Source organism: Ambystoma mexicanum, chromosome 7p, assembly GCF_040938575.1.
Source record: "Ambystoma mexicanum isolate Mex_15411 chromosome 7p, UKY_AmexF1_1, whole genome shotgun sequence".
NCBI lineage: Eukaryota > Metazoa > Chordata > Amphibia > Caudata > Ambystomatidae > Ambystoma > Ambystoma mexicanum.
The window spans coordinates 962446353-962460298 of NC_090939.1; positions in this window are offsets into that span (position 1 = coordinate 962446353).

Consider the following 13946-nt stretch of genomic DNA (forward strand, 5'->3'; position numbering starts at 1 on the left):
GACTGAATCCCTTCAATTACCGCCCTGTCGCCCTCCTGGATATAGAGAGTAAAATATTCATGAGGCTTTTGTTAAATGAACTCTCGAAATGGGTAGAAAAGGAGGAGGTGTTGTCCAGATGTCAACCTGGGTTTAGAAAAGGCCTATCAACGGCCTTCAACAGAATTATGCTAAACCTACAGAGCAAAAAATCAATGGGCAAGGGAGGAACACCATTGTTTGGGGCCTGGATAGACTTATCCAAAGCCTTTGACCAAATCGACAGACCAAAGCTTTGGCACAAACTGAGAAAAAAGGGGAAAAGGGGATCCCAGAGACACTCCTGTCAATGTTAATGGAACTCCACAGAGGAACCAGCGTAAGGGTACGATTGGACAACAAGGGACATTCATCAGAGTCAATTTTAGTGGAAAGAGGGGTAAAACAGGGTTGCTTGGGGGCGCCCACATTCTTCAACCTATTCTTAGCCAATGCAGGGGAATATTCGAACCCGGCTGCATTGGCCAGCCCAGAAATTGGTGCTGAAAAAATATTCTGGCTGGCCTACGCAATATTGTTCTGCTTGACAGAACTGCTATGTTACTGCTGAACAGTCTGAGCAAATACTCGAAGGAAAATGGGTTGATAATAAACCACAAGAAGTCTAGAATACTGGTATTTAAACACCCAAGGAAAAAGATCAATTTCAAACAATGGGCTCTAGATGGACAGAAAATCCCACAAGTAAAAGAGCTTACGTACCTAGGCTATAAAATCTATGCAAGTCCAGCCATCCACAAAGCAGAAAGAGCTCTACTCTCCAAAACACTTTCCTTAATTCCCCATTTAATCAAAATTAGAGGGAAATATTGTAAATTCTCAGTGGTCCCAATGATAAAATATTATCTGGTTAAGATAGTGCCAATACTATTATATGGCCTAGAAGCTAAACCACAATTGTGGGACCTGAACTGGGCGAAAGTCGAGGGCAGAATCTGGAAGAAAGCTCTAAATCTGCCATGGAGTACATCAGGAGGACAGTTGATATTTGAATTGGGATTAAAATCCCTGAAATGATTTGCAGAATGGAAGTTGGTATCCCTCTACAGGGAAATAGCACATCCCAAAAATGGTTCCCTATACGAGGAAATCAAAAAACATCATAACCAACTGAAATCTGGGATCCTGCAGGACTAGAACAGAAAACCAAAAAAGCACTATCCAGAGCAGGACAAAGCCTGGAAACATTGGAGAAAAACCCTCTGAAGGTAAAAAAAGAGCTGGAAACATTAGACTGGATAGAGACAGTCGGGAAAATAAGATCATCGATCCCAGAGAACACCTTCCTGGTCGTCGACAAGAAAATGGGAACCTTCCCTAGCTACCTAGAAAAATTCCCAGACGAAAAGATCAGGAACAACTTTCTCAGAGCAAGACTTAATTTACTACCCACAGGGAAATACTGGAAATGCTAAATCAATCTGAACGGGCAGTAAAATATTGTTAAAGATGTGCGATCCCAAGGAACCAGTCCCTGAGACATCTACTGCTTGATTGTAAAGGAACATGGGATCGAAGAGTAAAAATATTAGGAAGATTCGTAGAAAGAACTGAATGGCTCCTATCAGAAAACTCCTGGCATAGAATAATAGCAGGTCACAAAACACAGCTCACAGCAGCAGTGCTAAGATTCCTGCAATCAATTAACTTGATGGACTGCAATATGTCAACTAAAAAGAAAGACTGAAGAAACAAACACACTTCAGCACTATCAGAAATTTAATGATCAGCCAGAAGACTGGTTGGTGTAATAACAAACCAAACATATTTCGATATATGTATTACCTGGAGGGGGAGAGGGATACTCAAAAAGAAATGAGTGAAAAAGCTGTTTCAGTATGAACTGATCATAATGAACTATGAAAGAGAAAGGAGGAAAGTTCGGACTTCAGAAAAGTTTGATCTTTTCTATTTGTACTTTTTTTCCTTTTTTTCTCTCTCCCTCTCCTCATCTTCCTCTTTGGTTTTTTAAACTATTTTATTAATTCCTCTTTTTTATTTTTTATTTCATTCTTTGTCTTTTCTTTCTTAACTTATTACCAGAAACAAGCAAGATTTTAACTGAAAAAGATTAATACATTTTATTTTGGAAAGTTGAATATTAAATTGTAAAGGTTTTTCCATCCATAAACAGACCTAACAACAACAAAAAGATCCATTGCAATCTAATCAACGCTAGCTGATTGTCCAAACATGCCACCGAGATCTACGACCTCCTGTGCGATGGTGTTATGGACATCCTATTCATAACCGAAACATGTGTAGACGACAACTACAAAATCACACTCCATAACTGCCGCCCTGACAACTCCAAGTGCGCATGAAGCAAACAGGAAAAACAAAAGAAGAGGAGGAAGACTGGCAATAATTTATAAGGAAAACCTGAAAAATAAAATAGAAGACCTTCAAGCATCAAAAACTGCAAATGCCTAATCATTCGCCTATCGACAAACCCCCCAAAAAAACTCCAATTCATCCTGATATACATACCACCGACTTACGAGGCAACCTTCGTGGACGCCTTAACAGAAACAATCACCAGCCTATCCATCGACCAATAACACCTGATAATCCTTGGTGACTTCAACATCTGGTTTGACAAAGAAACCACAATAGCACAAATTGGCTAGCCAAACAACTGAAGACAATGAAACTGCATCAACTAGTCAATGAAGAAACCCATGCGGCGGGAAATACACTAGGCGCAATCTTCGACAACAAAAACCTCATCACCATGGCACCTCCAATTCAGATCCACTGGAGCGATCTCCTCATCAACCCCTTCGTGATCAAGCTGGCTACACCAACAACCAGACAATCTGGCAATCATCATGAAAAGAAACTGGAGGACCATCAAAAATAACAACCTAACTGAAGTACTGGAAATCAACAAACCTCCAGCAACAACTGATGATGAAGCTGACCTTGACAGAAAAACAGAACTACTTCACAAATGGATCACCACAACAATAGATGTGATCTCCAAGGAAAAACCTTTTACCCCATCGTGCAAAAGAAAGACAGCAAAATGGTTTACCCCGCTACTCAGCGCCAGGAACATGAAAAACAGAAAACCTGAATGGAGGAATACAAACGACCCAGCAAAGAAATTTCTATTCCAAAAACAAATCCACTCATACAAAAAGGAAATCCAAAAGGCCAAAAAGAAATACTTCAACAACAGAATCTCCAAAGCACCCAACACACAAAAAGAACTGTTTAAAATCACACACAAAATAAGAAACCCCCCTGGCTGCAACAACACACTGATACCTTCACTGAAACTATGCAGAAACCTTGCAGACAACTTCAAAAACAAAATTGGCACCATCCAACAGATCATACAAAGCAGACCAAGCAACCTCAACATGCAACTCACCCACCCATCCGAGGACCGCCAGAACAAACTTTAAAGCTTCCCCAAAATATCAGCAGAGACATTTGTCAAGCTGGTAAACAATAGCAACAAAGCAGGATCTCCATGCATCCTGGCCCCCAGACATACACAAATCAATCCTCACACAAGGAACACCCATGGATTACTACATAAACCTTTTCAACCAACACAATTTCAATTGGGAAGGTGCCACAATCTTTCAAATCAGCATACATCAAACCGCTTCTCAAGCACACATCGGGCAACGTGGAGGACCTTGCAAACTACAGACGCATCTCAAACATCCCGTACACAGCAAAACTACTCAAAACATACATCAATAGAATAGCACAGGAATTCATAGAAAAACACTTACTGCTTGACCAGGCACAAGTAGGCCTCAGACCAATGAGAGGAACGGAAGGGGCACTGCTTTCAATCTGGGACGATTTTAAAGGTGCATGCAAACTCAGACAAAAGCAGAGCTCTGATACTTCATGATCTCTCCACAGCATTTTACACAGTCAACCACAACATCCTCATTGAGAGATTGGAAGAAATAGGAAAACATACACCATGCGCCACTAATCAAGCTCATTAAAAGACATGGCCTCATATGCTACAACTACGCTGATGACACACAAATAGTCTACAAAATACAAAACACACAGGAATAAAACACAGCATTGGAGAGCTGCATCCAAGAAATCTATGGTTGGATGGACTCAACCTCAACCCAGGCAAAACATAAATAATGATCATATCCAAAAGCAGAGAAAATAATCACTACATCCCAGTGCCGACGGAAATTGGTACACCGCCAGCTCCATCAACGATAGTAAAGAACCTTGGAGATTTGATGGACAACAAACTAACACTATAGAGTAAACACTATAATCAAGAAATGCTTCTACCTCCTACGTGCAGTAAAAAGAATCCTACCATTCCTCTCCTTTGCCCACAAAACTCTCACCATCATCACTCTCATCATGTGCAGAGTAGACTACGCCAACAGCATATACCTAGAACTGCCAGAACGACTCTTAAAAAAGTTCAAAACAATGTGCATAATGCACAGAGCAATCCATGGCCAAGGAGCAGAGTTCCTAAAAGAGAAAATTAACATCTACCACCCAACAAGACCAAATTCAGAGGATCATCTTGCGCTCACCTGGTACCAATAATCTGGAATGAGCTACCAAAACACATACGTAACACAAGAGATCATCTTCAATTCAGAAAACTACTCAAAACTTGGCTCTTTGCCCCAGAACCTGAAGGAAACGACTAGGAAACATATACGCAATGGGAAACAAATCCTTGAGAGGGAACCCGTCTTCCCTGATTTCGTATCTTAACTTTCAAATTGGAGGACGGGGGGGTGCCATTACCGCCTACCAATATGCCAAAGAGGAAACGTAGGTAGGTCAGGATCCCACTTGGGAATAAGCAAGGAGGCACTGGGAGGGGAGGGGGACGATGCCTTGTTGCACATACCCCAGTCCAGAGAGTAAACATAGGCAGGAAAGGACCACCAAAACAGAATTTGTCAGGAAGGGAGCAGAGAACTGTAAATCGTACATCGCAACCGGGGTGGGGGAACATGCTTGCTTCAACCAGGTACACGCACCACTAGACTGGCACACAGGAAAACTGCCACACCTGCATACCTGCCAAATAGACGGACAAGCTACAATACCAATCTCGCAGGATAACCATAGATGTGGAACAAGGAAATGCAAAAACTAAGAGGTAAGAAAAAAAAACTAACCTCAACTCTCCCCATACACTTTTCACGCGGACACCAACATAACGACTTCTCCGCACAGCAACCCGCACATACTTCACCACACTACAACAACAGACAAACAACACATAAGCCGTATCAACAGCACATGGGAACTCTCACCGATCCGATAACCGCACTCAAGCTCAGTGCACAGTGAAAACCAAACTGAAGCTGCCAACAAAACATCACATCTCTTGCTGTCCTACTCAAACTACACCCTACTAACCACCCAACCCCTCCTCTTTCAGATTTGCCAGAGCGCCTGGGGACCACTTCCGGTGGTGACAGTGCACGGTACAAATACCTTTAAAATAACATAACATCAGGAAGTCTAACAGTATAATTTGTCCTCAGACCCAAATCTAACTCTACCTGACCCTACCACTAATATAAATAACTCAAAATAGGCCAACATCTCTCTTCCTGCTTTCTTCCCAGCGGTTTTTTTTTGAGTGTGTATCTTATTCCCTGTGGTTATTGATACACAAAGGCCTCTGTTTAGAATATAGATTTCTTTAGGTTATCTTCTGTGATAGTCTCTGGAGGTTTCCTCCATGAGTTAATGTAGCTCTTCTTATATACCAGTGGGCCTTGCATTCTCTTTAATACCAGCTTAATGACAATTTTACTTGAAATACTTTCTCACTCTTAGGTCTTTACTTGTATATCTCTGATATTCTTAAGGGTTAACAATCTCTAGGTTTTGTATGATCTTATCCAAATTAAGAGTCCTTCTATCCTGGGTTCTTCGCATTGGATCCACCCTTTTATGAATCTGTTCCCTTGACAGTTTCATTTCACAGTTCTTCTCTTCAAGGCTCAGTACCTGGGGGCTTCTCCCTTCCTTCTAGGGTATTTGCTTCCACTTATTATCTACTTCCCAAACAGCGTTCTTCGTCACGCTCTGTATTGGTTTTAGATATCTCCAATTCTGCTAATTTAATGTTTGACTTTCCTACTTGTGACTTTGAGAGGTTTGTCTCCTCCCAATATATTGCCCCAGTGGCCTCCCGCCTCTCCCAGGTACCTTTTCCGATGCAGGGGAACCTCACGGGGCTCGACGTGCACTCGGGTATTCGGTTTCTCAGTTGGTCTTCTCTGTGCCTGGCTTCACCGGCGTAGCGTTCTCGGCGCCTTTGACTTAGGGTGCTGTCTAAGGACACAGACAGCAGGGATCTGGTAGTACTCCCCCTCCTGTGGTCTCTGGGTCATTAGTTGGGTGTTGTTCGCCGACCTTGCATGTGTCTTAGCTCCTCGTTAGGACAAGGATGCTCCCATTGCAGAATTCATTGGCTCTCAGGCGTCTCACTCCTTCGTTACTCGCCTTTCCAAAAGTTGTGATTTCGTTCTGCTCCGCCTCTCCAAAGCGAAATCACGTCAGGAGGCTTCCCCTGCATAATATACTCTCTCTCTCTTCACAAGAGCTACTCGTCCCAGTTATATACACATCTCTTTTTGAAGAGACATCTCCATTTCCATTGCATGGCTGTTTTGTTCCCACATTGCCTGAAACCAAACATAAGGAGGACAGATTAGTCTTCATAGCAGGCAGTCATATATGCAGATATGGTATTTGGCCTAGGGAATTCCTCATCGGAATGGGAATTCTTCTCCCCTAAGGGGGAGTTACTCCCATTGAGGTCCCACTGCCCCCTTGGTGAGATGGGACGAATACCCTTGATTAATCACAGTAGCCATACAGTTTACATCTTTAGTGACCTCCATATCTGGAGGTATACCAGAGCACTGCAAATCTCGTTTTTCTGGCAAATGAGATCAATACCTCAAATAACCACGTAATCGATTTGTCAATACCATTCGACACCGCTAGTAACAGGAAAAGACTGAAATAGGGAGATACAATTAATTTCCAATCCCCCAAATATCTATAATGCTATGTTACCAAAATTAGAATTCCTTGGGTATCAAATTAACTCTGGCCATGGGCACATAATTGGCACTCACAATGCACTCTCTACTACCTTAGCAGCTTACTTTACAAGATCTGTTAAAGCAGTCTTAAGACGTTGCACAACAAAGGACAGCTGGTTTGGTACAGAGTGCAGGAAGGCAAAAGCTAGACTTCTGTCGACCCTGAAGTCCCAAAATGCTAACACCGAGGACAGTCAAAAAAAGAGAAAATAGTATATAACCCTATTAAAAGAAAAGAAGACGAAAACATTATAAACCTGCCAAACATTCATAGAAGCTGAAAATGAGAAAGATGCAAACACTTTTTCGTAAACTGATCAGCCCACAAAGTCAGGAAAATAAGAAACAGAAAACTCCTGGTTCACCCATTTCTCTGTATAATATGCAGAGAATAGAATGGAATTCCAGACTTCTGAAGGTGTGGCACAGAAAGTGGGTTACAGCGATATGAATATATTTCTCTTGGTTATAACCTTAGCAGAGGTCATCGTAGCAATTTCAAAGCAATCCAGCGGTAAAGCTCCAGGACCCAATCATATTCCTGTGGACTTGTTCTTGAATGAACCCATGGTATGGGCTCCTTACTTATGGCCCTTATTCAATGCCATCTAATTAACAGGTGTAATCCTTGAATCATAGCACCGGTCTGAAATTGTGCCAATCTTCAAAAAAGGGGACCCAAGTACTGCCAGTAATCACCATCGAATCTCCCTCTTTGACGAGGATACCAAATGGTATGGAAAGGTTTTACAGATTAAGGGCGGATTCACAGAATTCAGCGCAGAAGCAGCGCAAGCGTTGCATGCCGAGAAGGAGCGTGCGCCAGCCGTGGCGCAAACCAGCAATTGTGCGGGAAGCGTATTCATGGATTTCCCGAGGCATCAGTAGCCGTGGTGCAATGAATAGCAAGCAGCTCCAGTAATGCCCCCAACAGGCCCCCATGCGAAGGAAAAAGCCAGTGAAATGCCCAATACGGCGCAAGGCCCTGCGCCATCCATGGCCCAGCACACAGCCCCCCCATCGTAATCGTGTGAAAAATCAGAGGGTACCCACCTCGCACCAGCCAAAGCGCATGGAAAGGGCCACGCGTACCTCCGCGAAATCGCTCACCCTGCTCGCACCAGCCAAATCGTGTGGAAAGGGCCACGCGTACCTCCGCGAAATCGCTCACCCCACTCGCACCAGCCAAATCGTGTGGAAAGGGCGGCGCGTACCCCCGCAAAATCGCTCACCCCGCTCGCACCAGCCAAATCGCGTGAAAAGGGCCACGTGTACCCCGTCCGCACCCAAGCAAAATCGCATACCCTGCTCACACCAGCCAAATCGCGTGGAAAGGGCGGAGCTTACCCCAGTGAAATTGCATACCTCGCTTGCACCAGCCAAATCACGTGGAAAGGGCCGTGCGTACCCCCATGAAATCGCTTGCCCCAGCCAAATCACGTGGAAAGGGCTGCACGTACCCCAGCAAAATTGCTCACCCCACTTGCACCAGCCCAATTGTGTGGAAAGGGCCACGCGTACCCCATCTGTACCCCAGCAAAATCACATACCCCCTCGCACCAGACAAATTGCGTGGAAAGGGCCACGCGTATCCCAGTGAAATTGTGTACCCCGCTTGCACCAGCCAAATTGCGTGTAAAGGGCCGCGAGTACCCCAGCTAAATCGCATACCCTGCTCACACCAGCTAAATCGCATGGAAAGGGCTGCAAATCGCGTTCCCCGCTCGCACCAGCCAAATCGTGTGGAAACGGCCACACATTCTGCCATCAGCCACGAACAAACCCTGCAGGCAGCCCACACCACAAGGGCTCCCCCAACACCTGTGACTATACCCCAGAGGCAGCCCACATTACAAGGGACCCCTATCACCCGTGACCATACCCCACAGGCAGCCCACACCACAAGACCCCCATCACCCGTGACCATACCCGGAGGCAGCCCACACCACAAGGGTCCCCCTATCACTGATTACCATACCCGGCAGGCAGCCCACCCGTGACTATACCCCGCATGCAGCCCACACCACATGTGCACCCCCCATCACCCGTGACCATACGTTGCAAGCAGCCCACACCACAAAGGACCCCCATCACCCATGACCATACCCACAGGTGGCCCACACCACAAGGGACCCCCCATCACCTGTGACCATACCCCGCAGGCAGCCCCCACCACATGGGACCCCCATCACCCGTGACCATACCCTGCAGGCAGCCCACACCACAAGTGACCCCCCCATCACCCGTGACTATACCCTGCAGGCAGCCCACACCACAAGGGACCCCCCATCACCTGTGACCATACCCTGCAGGCAGCCCACCCCTGACCATACCCTGCAGGCAGCCCACACCACATGGGACCCCCCACCACCCGTGAGCATACCCCGCAGGCAGCCCACCCGTGACAACACCCTGCAGGCAGCCCACACCACAAGGGCCCCCATCACCTGTGACCATACCCCACAGGCAGCCCACACCACAAGGGACCCCCCCCCATCACCCGTGACGATACCCCGCAGGCAGCCCACCCCTGACCATACCCTGCAGTCAGCCCACACCACAAGGGACCCCCCCATCACCCGTGACCATACCCAGCAGGCAGCCCACACCACATGGGACCCCCTCATCACCCGTGACCATACCCCGCAGGCAGCCCACACCACATGGGACCCCCATCACCCGTGACCATACCCTGGAGGCAGCCCACCTGTGACCATACGCTGCAGGCTGCCCACACCACAACGGCCCCCCATCACCCGTGACCATACCGCACAGGCAGGCCCTGACACATGTCCTCCCACCCCCACCAGTGACGGCAACCTGCAGGCAGGCCCCGACTCATGTCCCTCCACCCGCACCAGTGACAGCAACCTGCAGACAGGCCCCGACTAATGTCCGACCCCAACACATTGGCCTAACATGCAATCATGTAGCATATGTCCACTAAAATGCCAGCACACGCTGCCCGCCCACAGTGCACCTCAACATCCATTGGTCCTGCTCCACAGTACATGCCCCATGGCATGGGAATCACAAATTCACACATGCATGTTTGCACACACATGAACAACATTGCTCAACAGCAGGGACATGTAACAGAGCCAAGTAAGAGTGAGACATGCACCAAAGCATTAAGACCACTTGGGTATAAGGTATAAAAATGTATTAATGTATAAAACTCACACTAACTAAAAGACAACCAGTAAAATCAATATGAATGTAATCCAAATCAAAATAAAATTGAAAACAAAAAGAAATGTGATGTAGGAAATGAAAAACTCAAAAAGTGGTCCATGTTCATTGATGCTTCTCAAATTGTAAACAGAAATCATGAAAAGCCATTCCTCCACGGTGAAAAAAAATACATATATTTGTCCAACTATATACAAAGCTCCAGGGTCCATGATCCCAAAACATAAATTAACATCCATAACAAGTCTAAGAAGAAAGAACTATTTACAAGATGTGGAGCAAAGTCCACGAACTCCAAACAAAAAAAAACAAATGAAATCTACTCAGAAAGAACTGTTTACAAAGGCAGTGGGCTAGTCCGACTCACCATTTTCCCCAAGAGTTTCGGCCAGGGCATCATCGAACTCTGCGTCTATTTCCCAGAGGCGGGCCTGTGCTCTCCCCTCGAGAGCCTGCAGGGACTCCACCGTGCCCCTCTCAAAGTCCCTGCGAGACTCCTCGAGGAACTCGGCGCGTGGTAGGGAGAATTCTCGGCCAAGTGCTAAATTCCCTCTACCTTAGAGCCCTCCATCTCTTGTGCTATATTTTGGGACTTGGAATTTTTAATGCGTTTTACTCTTGTGTTCTTTGGTTATGGAGTTTTAGATAACCCCATAGGCATAATCTTTTTATTGTTGTGTCACACAGCACCTTTAGTGCAGTGGCACAGGGGTGTCCTTCGGTCTCCCCAAGGTTTAAATACCTTCTCTGAGATTGACTACTGTCTCCCAGAGAATGTAAAGTTAAATTGACTTTACTAGTCTTTTTAAATTCATAGACCCAGCACACACTATCTTCCTATAGAGTGCTAGAGGGGCTGCCTATCATCCCCTATGTCTAAACACTCTTGTAACAGTCAAATGTTAGCCTTTCCTATTGAAATGGTTTGGTGGCAGTGGTTTTATAATGAACTACCATGATTTTTCCCGACCGCGAACACCGGTAGCTAAAAATTGGGTCAGCCATGTTTTCCAATATGGTGCCCAAGACCCCTCTGTAAAAACAGACTTTGGTCATCTTTTTCACCGTTTCTTTGTGGAAAGTTCCTTCTGGTGTTTAACTCTGCGCGCCAAACCAGGTTTGGTCCCTTTGTTCGTGAGCCTTTGGCGGGCTTCAGGACAGAAATCCGCCCATGGCGTCTGAGTATCTGGGGTGGGCAGGAAATGAGGGAGGTGCCCGAAACTCCCTGTGCTTCGTCTCCTAGGAGACCCAAATGCACTCTGGCGTGATTGGCTGGCTGACTCTCCGGCAAGGACAGCCACCCTGCTGGGTGAGTGGCAGCTAGGCTGGAATGAATGGGAGAAAACAGATTATAAGGCGAGTCTCCAGGACTGGAAGGCAGAGTCGACCACTGGAACAAAAGAACTGAAGACGAGCTGAAGGAAGACGACTGCTGCAACTCCTGGAGAGTTGGTTTGCCCGATGAAGCCCTGCTGCAGGTACCGAATTGCCTGAAACTCCCTCGACAGAGAAGCTCCTTCAAAGACGGCTTCTTCCTTTGAGTTGGTGGGACCAATCAACTCAGCAAACACCTGGATACCATTCTCAGAGCTGGTTAAGGTTAACCGGGGGAAGGATAACAGTTTGTGTTTGGAAGCCACAGCTACTTGAGCTGAAGTGACGCCATTTTGTGTGCTCCGACGACCATCCCGTGCAGTGCAGGAGTCCCCCGACGTCCTCCCTCTTGTCCCCTCAACTGAGGCTCAGGAACAGCGAGACTTGCAGACCTGCCAGGAACCAACGTCTTCAGCTGCATCTTTCTGCTCCACTTCAAGATACTGTGCCATTTGGTTGAGAGATCCTAACTCGCGGTGGAAGTTCGTGAAACTTTCCCAACTCGCAGGCCTAATCAGCTTCATATTTTTCTTCATTGTCAAAACTACTTCTAAAAACTTTTACAAAGACTTCTCCATTTGTACCAGACCTGTGCTGTGCTATCCAAGAACACTAGACTATTGACTTCGGCCTGGCCTATTGCATCGAACTGACCCTTCTGGTACACTGAACCTTTGCATTATCTAAAAGAAGTGTCTTTCTAACCCTTTGTACAAATCTATGCTTTTTATTCCTATTTAAAAGTACTGAAGTGCCATTTGGCTCCTTTTTCAGGGGAGCGCAAACTGTCTTTATAACTTAGAGTTTGATACTGTAGTATATTGGTGTTTAATATTGAGTTGATTTCTACTAGTGAAAGTTTTCTAAATGACTGTGTAAATAAATATTTAAGTATTTTTTACCAAGAAACCTTGAGTGTGTATACTTGAACCACTGTGATTGTGCTGCTTATATGTAACTTCTGCTACTGCTTACATTCCCTCTTGAGATAAGCCTGACTGCTCAGCCTGCTACAAAAAGTGTGTGGTACAGACTTATACCAAAGGTTGATTTTTGCTTACACCTGTAGTCCTAATTGTGTGTGGTGTTCCCAGAGGATACTGCCTGCAATTCTGCCTAAAAGTCTGCCTCTCCGCCCAACAAAGGGTGTTCTCTGCCCTGGCCATAGTGAGTCGTGCCCCTTGTGCCCGCTACCGCTCTGCTCCGATCTGCTGACCCATTCGCTCCAAAATGGAAGACATCCTTGTGTTAAGGTCCACGTTTCCCTCCTGCCCAATGGCCGATACCTCCCCCTCTGATGTTGAGGGCCTGAGTACTGTCGCCTCCTATGTCGAGCCTGCTGCCGCTGAAGAGCCCGGTGCCTGCGCCTTCGGGACAGCCTCCGGGATGATGACAACCCCCGGGGCTGTCGTGCACGTGCCCTGCTGCTTGGTGCCTGCACTTCCTCCATTGCCATTGGTCCTGTTGCTGCGGTGACCACCTCTGATGATCCTCCTTTGACTCCCGACTGTGGCAGGGATGTGGTCTCCACCAGACTAGGCACTGAGATTGGGACAGGTCCACAGGGGGCCCTGGTGGTATCTGGGCCGGAAGACGGTAGGGAGGATGACTGGCGCACAGAGGAGAAAGAGGAGGCGGGGGTTGCAGCAGTGGCCAACACATGTAGCACATTTGTGACCATGAACTGTGCTAGCCAGTTGATGAGGCGACAGACATCATTGTGATGATGTACAAGTCCCTGATTGGAAGCCAGCACATCATGAGGAATGCTGCCTGTACACCTCGCAATACCGGCTTCCACAGGTTCAACCCTGTCATGAATTGCCTCATCCGCAGGTAGTGTAAGATCCGTTTCCGTGGATACATCCGCCACCTGCGGATGGGTCCAGCCTGAGGCATGCCCGCAGGTGCACACTGGTGCAGTCGCAGTTAAAGGGACAGGAGCAGTCACAGGCCCCCCCACGGTGACCTGCACTGCTTCCAGCCCCTGACCCTGGACTGCACCAGGAACACCTACCTCATCACCCCCGTCAGGCCCCATGTGCTGGGCTGATGTGGCCTCTTCCTCCACCACCACCAACCTGGATGACTTCCCACTGTCTTCCGCATCAGATTACCCCTTTGTGGTGTCACCTGTCCTGAGAAACCCACAACCAACTTCACCCTCTTGGGCGTCCCCTCAGCAGCTGCGGCTGATGACTCTGACGCGGCACCAGCCTCTTCGCCGCTCCCGGAAGATGACTT